Below are 13,175 nucleotides of genomic sequence, written 5' to 3'. Positions count from 1 at the left end.
GCCCGGATGAGAGCAGCAGGCGACGTTCAGGGCAGCATGGTCGCGTGAGTTCGAGGACCATACCATACCATTCAGGGCAGTGTTGTTGGTGGTGGTGGTGTTGGGGGGGAACTACGACAGCCACTGCTGGAATCTGTGACATTTTCGACGCGACCCACGGAGAGCGGTTCTGGGAAAATATACAGGCAGCGATAGAGGCGTGGAGGCACATTTCCCCCCTCATTTGCGGTGTCCTATTTCGTTGGTAAGTACATTTTGTCTGGCACAAAAAAAACCCCGCTGCCCTTGTGTCTCTGACCCCCCCCCTCCGACGGGCTTTCTACCTTGTTTAGCCACTTTGCTCGCGCATTTCTTTGTGGCGAGCGTCCCTGCGTGCTGCGTTTGAGGGAGGAGGAGGAACGGGGCCTGGTGAGTGTGAACACAGCGTTAGAACAGGAATGCTTGTGCGTTTTAAATCAGCTGCTGCAGCTCGCGGTCACGCGGTTCAAACTCGTACTCGCGTTGCTTTTCTTTTCTTTTTCTTTTTTGTTACAAGACACGGTTGTGAATGTCGTATTTCACCCACAAGTGGCTACATTGTCGTCGGTGCGTGCTCGACACATTGTTGCCGCTGGTCAAACTCAACGAGTGAATGGAGCTGCTGCACGTGTGTGTGACTCCACATCCGATAGAGGATCACGCTAGCACCAGTATGGGCACACTGGTCTGTCCGCCGGTCTGAACCAGTGTGGGGAAACTTATGGGGGGGGGATAGAGCGAGCACTTGGCCCAGAGCACGAGCACGAGCATCAGAATCACTTCGTTAATCACGCGAGTTCATTTCACTCGTGAGCTCTCTGAGCAGATTTGACATAGGCGGGTCAAACACAGCGGGGCATGCGCACTGCGCGCCGCCACTACCGCCCCCATTGCACAAAATGAATAAGAAATTGGGACTAGCCTATTCCCAAACATAAACCGAATTCTTGGTGGCTTTTTTATTTGTCACGTTGTTCTTACCATGCTGTTCATCTGTGGACGGTCTCGTAGTTTGCAGTGGGACAGACGGACATTCACACAGCACGTGGGAACGAACCTGATCTGTTTACCTGCAGATTTGTGTCTGCGATAGGAAGCCAGACAATAACAGTTTTTTTTTCTTTTTTTCCTTTCCCGGGGCGAGCTTCTTCCTTTGTCAACCATGATAGATAAATATTCTCCGACAAGAGAAATCAACACTGGCACATAGTTGACATAGAGCGGTGGAAAGAACAGCAGGAACACCCTGCAGTATACGCATTCTCATTAAAGTAGAAATATAAATATATATATATATATATATATATATATATATATATACTTAACAGTAAAAAGTAATGCTTTGAAAATGTTCTGTATGTGTTCTCAGCAAAGTGCTCTTAAAAATATAAGAACTCAATGATTGCTATGCGTTTACATATTTTATGAATAGCTTCTTATTATTTTAATGCATTAATGTGTCAGCAGCAGCTAATGTACTGCCCATTACGGTTTACTGTTAGGTAATTCAATCTCTAACAATATATTATATATTTTTCTATGTAAAATCTTCACTTGTAAAGTAACTAGCCATGCACGTAGAGCAGTAAAAAGTACAATAGTAACCTCTTGGAATACATCAAGTAAAGTACAAATACTGTACATGTAGTTTGTACTTAGTACAGTACTGAAGTAAAAGTCACGGCTGTAATGCAGATGCTACAATATTTTGCTATAGTGTGTTTTAACTCAGCTACAGCAGTTTTTATTATCTGCCCGTTGTTATGAATGGCATAATATTGTCACATGTTCCTGTTATTCCCATCCACACACACACACACACACACACACACACACACACACACACACACACACACACAAACACTAAACCTGCCCTATCCTATGGCCTACAGAGGCACTGGAAGCACACAGCGCTGGAGCAGCCAGAACAGAGTTTGGGAGTTAATGATTAATCTGCTTACTACGATAAGAAAGAGCGAGAAGAATGCCGGGGGGTATGCCACAACCTCGCATGTTTTTCTCCCAGTTTTTCTCTCATAAAAGCTTTGCTGAGAAACTGTCTGTGCTTTTTTATTTTATTCTTATACACAGCAGGGGCTCGTAAAGTTTAGAAGAACCACACAAACTGATTGCTGTATCTTCTCTAGCCATAAAGGTTATACGACAGATATGAAATCGTACTGTGATAGGCCTAGGCATTAATGGCTTCCCCTCTTTTTGTGCTTCATGTGAGCATATTAGTGATTTTTGTTGACCACCTCCTGTGATAAGGAACATGTCGCCAGCCTCTCCCTTTCCATCCCTACACACTGTATGCGAACATTCCCAGTCTATCTATTAATAAGTAATTATGAAAACGACACTGGAATTTATTTGCAGCTCCTCAAGCCTTTTAATTGTGTTTACACCTTTTTTAGATACGCCATTTGTAAAACTCGTAAAAGGGGATTTATACAAACTCAAAGTTCTTGCACACACAATCTGATCTGCTGTTTTGCATTCAGACTTTGGAAGAGAGGAAAAACATTGCATTACATTTTTACATTACATTTTTCTTATCACTACCTTGTGGAATTAAGTTCACAGAAACGTAAGAGCCTGGATCCATTTCTATTGTGACTGTACTTTGACCTGCTCTTTTGTGAGTGTTATCCTTCTGAAAAAAAAGAATACAAACACCTGAGGCGGAGTGATTCACACTAAATTGGCAGTTCCGCAGCGACAGGGTGCAGCCGCAGCTCAGACCACACTGTCGATAGAATCCCAAACGCTTCTCGCCAGTCGGTGCACATTTCAAACAGCAGTTGAGTCTGGCGGTCTTAAGCTCGTGTTTTTGGAAGTCATGTGAGGTATGCGCACATTGTGTAATGTTTTCATGTTCAACACGAGGCAGAAAGAGAGCGAGAGAGAGAGAGAAAAGAGCGTCAGACCAGTTTTCAGTGCACCGTCAGGTTCACATTCTGGGAACTTCTCACCGTCTACAGCTCCATGTTTAGTTCCAGATCAATGTTAAAATTCACCTTAGGCCTCTCGCTCCGTGACGAGAATGTGGCGACAATGTCACGGCACATTGCTGCACAGCCTCCCTCTGTGCAGGGTGTACCTTTTTAAAAAAAAAAAAAAATGTTTTAATACTTTATATGTTTTGTCTTCTATATGAGACAAACACGGTGGCATTCATGAATGCAGTTCCACAACCAAATTGTAAATTAATCAGTAGATGGAAGATAACGCCTGACACTGATACCAAGTTTTGAGCCCAGTACTGATATCTGTATTTTAGGGGTTAGATGGCCAAACTAAAAATAACCTGAAGGAATATTTCTGGCGTTCCTGCATGTCTTGTCTTCTTGCTTATCTTCTGATTTATCGGTCTAGCTGCAGCTTTGGACAAACAGATTTTCACTTTTTTTGTTGACATTTTTAGCGAGCGGCATGGCCATATAGGAGTCTGTCCGTCCACCACTTTGATCCAGACTAAAATATCTCAACAATTATCAGATGGATTAGGAGAACATTTTGTACAGACTTGTGCGATCCCCAGAGGATGAATCTTAATAGCTTTGATGATCCCCTGACTTTTCCTGTGGCATTCTTATGTTCGGTCTCAGGTTGACCTCTGACGTTGTTTGCTCTGATTTGCAGCACCTGTCCCAGTTGGTTTAAATGCCAGTCAGGGGGCCGCTGCATTTAATCCTGAAGAAGTCAGAGTGCTGGAGCGTTGATCTTAATTAGTTTTCCCATTCTTTCTTTTGCCTTTACCTTGAAACTTGGATAAAGACAATTTTGTGTCTCTCAGGATGGATTGCATAAATTAACTGGTCTCTTAACTTTCCCTGTAGCGCCATCATCAAGTCCACATTTTTAATTTGTCCAAGACCGACGTTTATGACCATATACCTGCGAAACTAATGACATCCCCATCATCCTGAATTGTAGTTTGAGCTTATCGTTAAACGGCAAATGTTAGCATGCTAACTCGCTAAAGTTAGACGCATTAGCATTTAGCTCAAGGCCCTGAATAAGAAGTACAGTCACACAGAGTTGCTTGCTTGTAGAAATGTCTTAAGACTGAACAATTGATTGACTTTTTAATCAATATGTTATTGACTGATTCATCCGTAATACAAATAATTGATGGTTGCTGCCCCACAGCACAACATAAAAGCTGCTAACACAACTGACGAATGCATTTTTCTGGATGGTTTTAGGTTGTTAATTTTATACATTTTTATAAGTAATGTCCGCTTTCAGGGTTTAGAAGAGAATCCACTTTTTCTAAGAAGACGTGACCTTGATCTTTGTCTCGACATGAGACGTGGGAAAAGGCAACGTATGGTAAAAATGCACTGAAGTTGCTTCTGGTTTCCATGACGGTAGGGGCCCCTGTGCAGGCTCCTGCCAGTAGGCGCGTCCCCGTGGGCGTAGCGGCAGTTGGCACCGGGGCCGGCAGTGTCACAGTCGGAGAACAGTCTGTCTCTCTGATCGCGGCCCACCTCGCCCTCAGCGGCACAATCACACTGTTATGTCTGAGCCCTCCTTCGCCATGACAACATCACATGATAGCACAGGGAGAGTGGGAAGCTCATGCCGTGTGTGTGTGTGTGCGCGTGCGTGCGTGCGCTTGTAAACAGCATTGTTTAATCCATTTTATTGCCTAAAAAACTGGTTAAGCATGTCGTAGATCAACTGGAGCTGATGAGTGTTTTTTGTTTTATTATTACTAAGTAACGTCAAAGCGAGAACGGCAGACAGAAGGGAGCAGGAAAAGTCTGCGTGCAACGGTTGTTGTTGTTAAAGGAGGAAGAGCGCACATTAAGCAAGTCGGTGATGGAGAAAGATGCTGAAAACAAACTTCAGAAAACAACAGTTTTACTCTGGATGATTTAATCCCAGCATTGCTTCAAGGTCAGGGCACCATTTAAAAAAAAAAATCCAAACCATGTAAGCTCTTAATTAGACTACTTTTACAACCACTGCAGTTTAAGTCCCAGTGTTTAACCAGATCTAAGTTGCCCGGACGCAAAAAAAAAATACTGCATTTAAACACTTTAGATATTTGCGGTCTGCACACATGTAAATGTACGCCGCTGGTTTCAGGGAACTCCTGTCTAGTGGTGTGCGTACGAGACACGATAAAATTGCCCGGCCCGCATTCTTCTTCCACTCCAAAGTGAGCCTTAATAGCTCGTAATGCTCAGATTCTTTGCCGGCACCTCCTCACAGAATGATTGCGGTGTCCTTGAAGGTTTCTGCTGTCTTCTTGACAAATATCAGCGTTTACAGTTAGCGTTGACTAAGGGTATTTAATCCCGCCGACGGTCATAGGCTTCCCGGTAGTTTTACCCCGTCTCGGTCTCTTTGAAGCAAGAAACCCCCTCACTTAAATTGTGGAAGCTGACTCATATGAGAGAACCTCCTATTCTTTATGTTTCTGCCTCCCTAAAAGGCCTCTAGATTCTCCCCATAAAAAAGGGAACATGCATGTAAACAATTAGCCATTTATTACCCCCAGGTAGCGTGTGACTGCTTGTGCTAGCTGCATGGGTTTTTGTTCCTCTGACCTGTTGTGTGATTTTGGCTTCGTTTTCGTCCTCTCCACTCAGGCCATGAGAGCCGTTTTTTCTTTTTTTTTGGTAGCGTTTCTGGTGGCCTTCTGTGCGCGGCAGGGTCCGGTATCAAAGCGCCATCACACAGAGCGTCTCTTGTTTTGGGTGCTGGCCTGGTGTTAACTATGCTAATGACAGGCTTACTGCTGAACTGTGAGGCATTGTGCTTTTTATTTACGGGACCTAGAATGGACATTATTTTCCCGTTCCTCTCGCTCAAGTATATTTGCTCAGGAGCGACGCGGGGCTGGCTCGACTTTGGTGACTCACCATTTTGCCGCCGAGGCTCCCGGGGTCAGCTCGAGGGTTTGAAAATCTGTTCATGGCAAAGCAGCGTAGGAAATAGTGAGAGAAGCACGGGGGAAAAGTTGTTCTTGGCGAAACATTTAGTTGTTTTTGTGTCTGGTGGATACAAATCTATGCCTCTGTTGCTTCTAATTATCCAATGGGGTTGTTTTAAATCAGGAGAGGATTGGCAAAACCGTGTGGGCGGGCTGCACAATATTGACAAAAAAATAATTATTATTTTTAATAATTTAATATATCGGCGTGAATTGCTTCTCTCCTTGTTTGTTGCTCAATTCTAAGTGGGAGGTCTGGTGAAAGTATACAACAAAACATTTTATCATGATTTTTAGGGCTGTTCCAGACCACAGAAATTCATACTCAACCAACAATCCATAAGATTTTATTTATTATTTTTTTTATTTTAATTGATGAGTTGAAATATATGACAAAGCACCACTTTAAATGTTGTTAACCGGAGATGTACTCGTACGTTTCTTGGAAATGTCATTCAGCATTAAAAAAAAGCATTAAAAAAAGAGATTAAATGACTAAAGAAATCTTCCGAAACCACTAAGGATTTTTTTCTCCTACTTGTTCAAAGACCTGAATTCTGCTGTGCAAGAAGCTGATCTGGGAAGAAATGTGCACTCTCATGGAGACAATTTTGTGATGTCAGCATGAACATAAACTTGTGTATACATATTTTCTCAATTAATTGTACAGACATAACCTCATAAACAAACCATATGTTTTTAATTCTTTCTCTCGTGGAAAAAGTGGCCCAGGGGTAGTACTTTTGTCCTCGTGAACGTTCTCCGGGAGTTTGTAGAGATGGTGATGTTTGAACAGGTGTGAGCTCACGTGTCCGCGCCTTAACTGGCTCTCCCAGCGCGCTGAGTGATGTGACGAGTCCCGGAGATAAAAAAAAACAAAAAAAAAACGGCCGGACCTGTCTTCACACAGCTGTGCAGATAACGTAACCGCCCATTTTGCGTTCGATTGTGCGGACGGGGTAGGGCTCCATGTAAGGATGAGCAGCTGGCTGGCTGACTGACTGGTCACTGCACACACTCATGTGACGCTGCTATTTCTAGCCAAATCATCCCTCTCCCCACTTGCCTTTAGCAACAGGGGGGAGCGGTGGATACGTGACACCTCAGAAAGCTGCGAGCCGGGGGGCGTTGGGGTCAGGCTAGGTGGAGAAGCAGCATGTATGAATGCAAATGATTCTGTTCTAGATAGAAAGGGAAGTGAAGGCACGGCGCACTACTATCATGACGTTAACATGTCAGAGGATCAGGTGGGAGTGTAGACAAGAGTTCTTCTGAGTTCTGGCTCGGTTGTGTACTTAAACCATTTAGAAATCCAATTTTCTAAATACTTTACTCTCAACTCAACACTTTAATTGTTTCCTCTGGTAACTTTGATTAGGGATTCACTGATCAGACATTTCAGTCCCGATACCAATACCTTCCTTTTGGGTATTGGCAGATACAAAGTATCGATCCGATACCAGTGTTTAATTCAGTATTTTATGTGTAAATCAACATCAGGCTCCACTGCAAGATTACATTTCTAATTCTGTAAATACCAAATAAATATATAGATAATAATAATTTAACATTTTTAAAATGATAAATCATACACCACCGAAAGTTCTAAATTAATAAGAAATACTATTCAAGTGTCAAATTGGCCAAAGCATGAAAAGGAATTAAAATCCAAGTATTTAACTTTTAACTATTTAATTATGGAGAAATCTAAGACGCAACCTTGAACCCAATGCTAATCAGTGAGATCAGTTAAGCTGACATCTACCACTTTAGATGCAACATCTCTGGTGCTGACCGAACTGATCCATAACATGATAGATATGTAAACAGTTTCCTCATTTACCATCTGCATGATTTGTCTTAATAGTGTGAAAGTTCAAACCCTAAATGCAGGGCAGGATTTTACAGCAAATGATGTCTTTTGATGACATTTAATTATACAGAGAAAATACTATTATGATAACATATGATGACAGCCCTGAATCATGTCGTTACCTTTAACAAGCTGGGACTGCCTAACAGTATTAAGGGGATTCTTTTTTTTCTTTTTAAAGAGGGATTAATCAGGGCATTTAAACTGAGTGGAGGAAATGATTAGTGGTCTAATAAAGGTCTCGTTGCCCTCCTTTTTAATAATGCTAAATTGCATAATCGTTCCCCTTTAGATCTGACAGTCCAAACAGAGAAATGAGCAACGTTGAAACGGAGCCGCTTGAAAACGCACTGGTACCAATAAGACGCTTCAGTACCACAAGGAACCCGTGTGTACAGAATAAACAGGTCCTACCCTTCAGTATCCTCGAGTGAAGATGCCTTTTGTAGGCCAGTAAACTATGGGAGACGAGGATTGAGTATCGTTGAAATCCACCCCCGTGAACTGCACTGTACAGGTGATGACATCTTCATAATGTTTCACACATTCCAGCCCTGCTGAGGCTTCACAGTGAGGGACCCCACCCCCACCCCCTACACCACCACCACCCAGTAATGCTGAGGAGGCTTACCCATCTTTAATGTGCACTGTACTCAAGCCCGTCAGCATAATCTTTACACATACATACTTGTCTATGATGGGGTGCCTTTTTCCCCCGCTGTTGCCTAGCGCTGAATAACTTTTTTTAAATAGGTTTTTATATTGAAATTTGGAATTTATAGGTGTGCATTGTCATTAGTACGTTCACACAAAACACCAATATTAGGCAGAAAAAGTGATTGAATTTATTTTTCTTTAATGCGATTGTTTTTTTCACGGAGCTTTCGCACGGCATATAAAGGCATTAGGACGTATTCAAAGCATACACTATAGCGTACAATGGAGTCCGGGCCAAGACGGCGAACTTCATTACTCCTTTCAACCTTGACAAAGGCGACACAGACAAGATCCTCACTGTTTTTACCTTTTTACAAAATAAAAGCCCTAGACCTATACACTGTTTGCCAGAGGGAACTCAGATTCATTTTAAAGCTTTTCACTTAAAATAAACTCAATAAAATATCTTACAGTAGCTTAGGCTGTACAACAATTGACCTCAGACAGACTGCCAGACACCGCTCTGCCTGTGATCATTTATACCAACCTTTTTATTGAAAAGTTGCTGCAACTGTCCCATATTTGCATTGCTGCCGGTATGAATAGTTTTGATGCAAAATGTTCCCAGTGCAGTGTCTTTTGTGAAGGACTTACAGAGACACCCTGTTGGTTCATAAAGGACCAACAGGGTGTCTTTCTACATAAAGCTAGCAGGATGCTGGGCTGTTGTAATGGCAGTCAGCTGATGGACAGGGATGTCTGAATCTCCCAGTGAAACTTTTCAAGCACACCATGTCATTGCTTCACGTTTTTAGCTCAACACCGTATAATATCAGAACTGAGACCTCCAGGATTTTTCGCTGTGTCCTTGTCATTATCGGAAGCTAACGTTAGCTTAAGCAGCGAACGGTGCCGTTAGTTATTGACACACTGTCAAATTAAACTTACTAACAGTTTGTCATTATCACTATTAGTGGACGAATAAGCAACTTATTAAAGCCATGTTTGAATGTCATGATTATATGTGAATAATATTGAGTAACGTCACGTATGTTACTAATGTACTATTTTAGTAAATATGCTGATTTGGTCAAATCTTCTGTAGAGAACTAGTCAGGTTTACTTTGTAGATGACTTTGTCTAACTGCCTGAATCCTGGGAGGTCCTGGCACCAAACAAGTGCTTGATTTTTTATCTAAGTCTATAAATGTAGAAACAAAGTAAATATGGTACACTCATAAATCTTGTTGATGTAGACCAAAAATACAGGCTTGTAGTTTAATTCATAGGAAACAATAGCAATTTTTAAATCCCAGTATTGGTCTGGAAGAATTGCAGTTAGACAAAAAAAATTGCAGTTCGATAATTTCCTCAAATCGTCATGGATGCCTGCGAAGGGGGGCTAAACCCTCCTGCACAGTCCAAAGCTCTCACCCGCCGTTCTACTGCAGCTTTATCTCGTTCCTCATCATGATCATCATCATCATCATCATCATCATCATCATATCCGTGGCAGCAAGGAGGCAAATTGAAAGTTGGAGTGGAGACGACTCATCTAGCCAGAGAGAGATAAATTGATCTCTTCACATTCAGTACGGCTGTAATGGAACTATGTTTGTTGCATGGAAAGGATCATTATAAAGTCATTTCTCTGGAAATATGAAGGTTACAAGTCAAATTTATCATTTAACATGGTGTTGAGTACTTAAGTTGAGGCAGCTTTTTGTTTTAGCAAGTTTTCAACGACAACAACTACAGCAGACTTTAAATGGCATTTACAGCAAACTCCATGCGATTAAAATTCCAGTTGCAGAAGAGGAACCCTCCTGGTGGGGGCAAGACGGTGTTCTGATTTGAGGCGATGGGTAGGGGAAGGAAAAAAAAGTCTCAAGGAAATTCATTTTATCGCAACGGGATTAGAGGTGACCCTCCATCACCGGAACACCAGCAGACCACTTGTCACAACTAGTTTGTCTCAGTGCCGAGGGCACGCTGCGACGGCGCTCGGACACAATGAAAAAGCAGCACATGCCACACAGCCTCGAACGATTGCTGCACTCCAAAATATCTCCAGCCACCGCAGCTGCGTTAAAACATTTTTGATTAACTGTCTGAAATGACTGGAGGAATAATAGACATTTTGTCTGTAGACAAATTTCTTCTGTTTATACTCTTTCATTACAAAAACCGGAGGACAAAAACTTTCCACACAAGTCCAAAACCAAAGTGTGTGTGTGTGTGTGTGTGTGTGTGTGTGTGTGTGTGTGTGTGTGTGTGTGTGTGTGTGTGTGTGTGTGTGTGTGTGTGTGTGTGTGTGTGTGTGTGTGTGTGTGTGTGTGTGTGTGTGTGTGTGTGTGTGTGTGTGTGTGTGTGTGTCAGTGCAGGGACCTGGCTTTCCTGCAAAGTGGTGGCAGAGAAAAGGACCCCATGTACGCCTCACCGCCACCACGTCTCGCACTACATGCGCTCAGCAGCAGGTCTAATCAAAGCACTCCATAATGCTGTTAGCTGGGTCATGTGCTGGAAACCAGGATTAAGAGCAGGAGGGCACGGGTCACTAGATCCAGATTAGGAGGGTCTCTCTCTTTCTCGCCCTCTATCGTCCCTTGTGTCCTCATCTTTTAACCTCACATGTGGGGACACTGCCGTCCAAGGTCACAAATGTCCGTCTTGCTGTAGTTACTCACAGTTTATAGAAACAAACATGCATCGTCATAATAGTCTATACTTAGAACATATGCACAGCACAGTTGGTTTATCAGCTTGATTTTTTTTTTTTTTTTTTCTTATCTGTGGAATTATTTCCCCTTTTCCTGAAATATGTCCACACATAGTAAGCAGTCCAGATACTTTCAAAATCTATTTGTGCCTAGCTCCATAACCTTTTACAACCACCTGTCCCACACTAGCACTATGTAGTACTTTCCTATAATGCTTTTACAGTACTATGGAAAAATACAACCCACAATTGACTAACCCCCTGTCTAGACACTTATAGGCTGTAAGGCATCGTAAAACACACTTCATTCAAACTCCAAGACAATCGGCGATGTATGCAAGCAATCGTCTTAGCAGCAGAATGTAAGATTACCCGTGGACAGACACGGAGGTGCACACATGCACGCATCCACCGGACCGTTCGCATGATCCTCCTATAACTACATGAATATGAACACGTAACATATGTATGGATTGATTTGACCAGGGACAATCAATTTACTTGTTTTAAAAACAAAAAATACCCATTAAACTTTCAGGTGGTGCAGGTGATCCTCACCTGGCACTTTTTTTTATAAAGAAGCTCTATAATTTGATGCTTTTTACGCACTCTGGCTCCTTATTTACATTAGAAGTAAATTATAAAGCAATTTATTAAAATTGTGAATTAGAAAATGGACGATTTGCCAATAAATGGCTTGCCCGAATTCTCAAATGGATTATGTTGTAAGGTAATCACAAGACATTTTTTAAAAAGCCTTTTTTTAGATCTCCATCGTAGGGAACACTTAAATGAAGATATCATTGGTCAGTCGCCCAAACGGAGAGGACAAGACGCATTTATCCCCATTAGACGTGGCCTAAAACGTCATTACTCATGTTCGTACCTCTGCTTTCTCATCGAGCCTCTTGTCCTTTTTTTTTTTCGTGCTCCGTTTTTTTCGGCACCCTCACTAATACCAGCACCCACTTTGCCCCAGTAACACATTTTAATACCACGCAGCCTGCCAAACAGCAGATTACCAGTCTCAGCGGTGGAGAAAGAGGTAGGTTAGGCAGAGCCAGATCAACATTTCTCCACTTCCACATCTGAGATGAGGAGAGATCGGGAGGGTGGGGGGGCAGCAGAGGAGGGAGCACTGGGGGGTGAAAGGGGGCCAGGCTTCGCCATCGGGCACCGACGCCGATTCTTGGAAGAGAACTGGAACTGTCCGGCTGAAGTGTGGGTGGGAGTGGGGGGTGAGGAAAACAGAGCAAGGGTCCAAGGGTAAGATGACTCCTACAGACGGGAACATGGAGGCAGATGGCAGGAAGTGAAGAAAGCCCGACTGCAGTTTTTTTTCCCCTCAAAAAAGCTGCCATTGTTGGTACGTACTGAGGCTGATCGTGTCGGTAGTCCTCTGATGTGACGGCCAGCCAGCAAAACGGGGCCCCTGACTTGGTAACAAAGCAGTTGGTTCTGTATTCATCTTTTGAGGTGGGTTTCTATTGGTCAATTAGGAATCCCCGTTGAGAGCACGGTTTATTCTCAGAGGTGACTAATAGTTTCTGCCGACCTAAAAGCTTTATTTCAGGCGCTGCATCCTTTTGTGTGGCTGCTATTTTGGCCTCAGGGTTTTAAATGCAGTGTTTGCGTGTGTGCGTGTGTGCGTGTGTGCGTGTGTGTGTGTGTGTGTGCTCAGCTGGACCTTTCCAGAGAATCATGTAATTTCCCCTTTTTTATTAACTTGACTAGAATACTTGTAGAAATCCTACGGAGGCCCGTGTGTTTTTAAATGCTCAGGCAGTAATATTTCTATGTGTATGTGTTTCATGTTTTCTTTTTATTACGATCTTTGTATTGCTGTTAGTCTGTGTCCTTTTTTTTTTTTACGGACCCCCTCATAAACAAACAGTGTAAGGACAGCACGCGTCCGTTTAAGTTACTCAAAACACTCAAACGGGGAGGAGACACTTCAA

At 42.7% G+C, this 13,175-nt stretch overlaps 1 protein-coding gene across 3 annotated transcripts in view; it reads left to right on the top strand.

Annotated features, from left to right (window-relative positions):
* slc20a2 (solute carrier family 20 member 2) overlaps positions 1 to 13,175 on the top strand; it is a 44,640-nt gene continuing 31,465 nt past the window's right edge. The window contains exon 1 of one of the 3 annotated variants that reach the window (XM_054610678.1): positions 1 to 44. The gene's annotated coding sequence lies outside the window, so the exon portion shown is untranslated. Of the gene's footprint in view, positions 45 to 149; positions 245 to 359; positions 409 to 13,175 lie in introns of those variants that run through there. The other 2 variants (XM_054610676.1, XM_054610677.1) reach the window with 2 other exon arrangements.

The sequence above is a fragment of the Anoplopoma fimbria genome, chromosome 13, assembly GCF_027596085.1.
Source record: "Anoplopoma fimbria isolate UVic2021 breed Golden Eagle Sablefish chromosome 13, Afim_UVic_2022, whole genome shotgun sequence".
Lineage (NCBI taxonomy): Eukaryota > Metazoa > Chordata > Actinopteri > Perciformes > Anoplopomatidae > Anoplopoma > Anoplopoma fimbria.
This window is presented reverse-complemented; position numbering and strand designations above follow the sequence as displayed.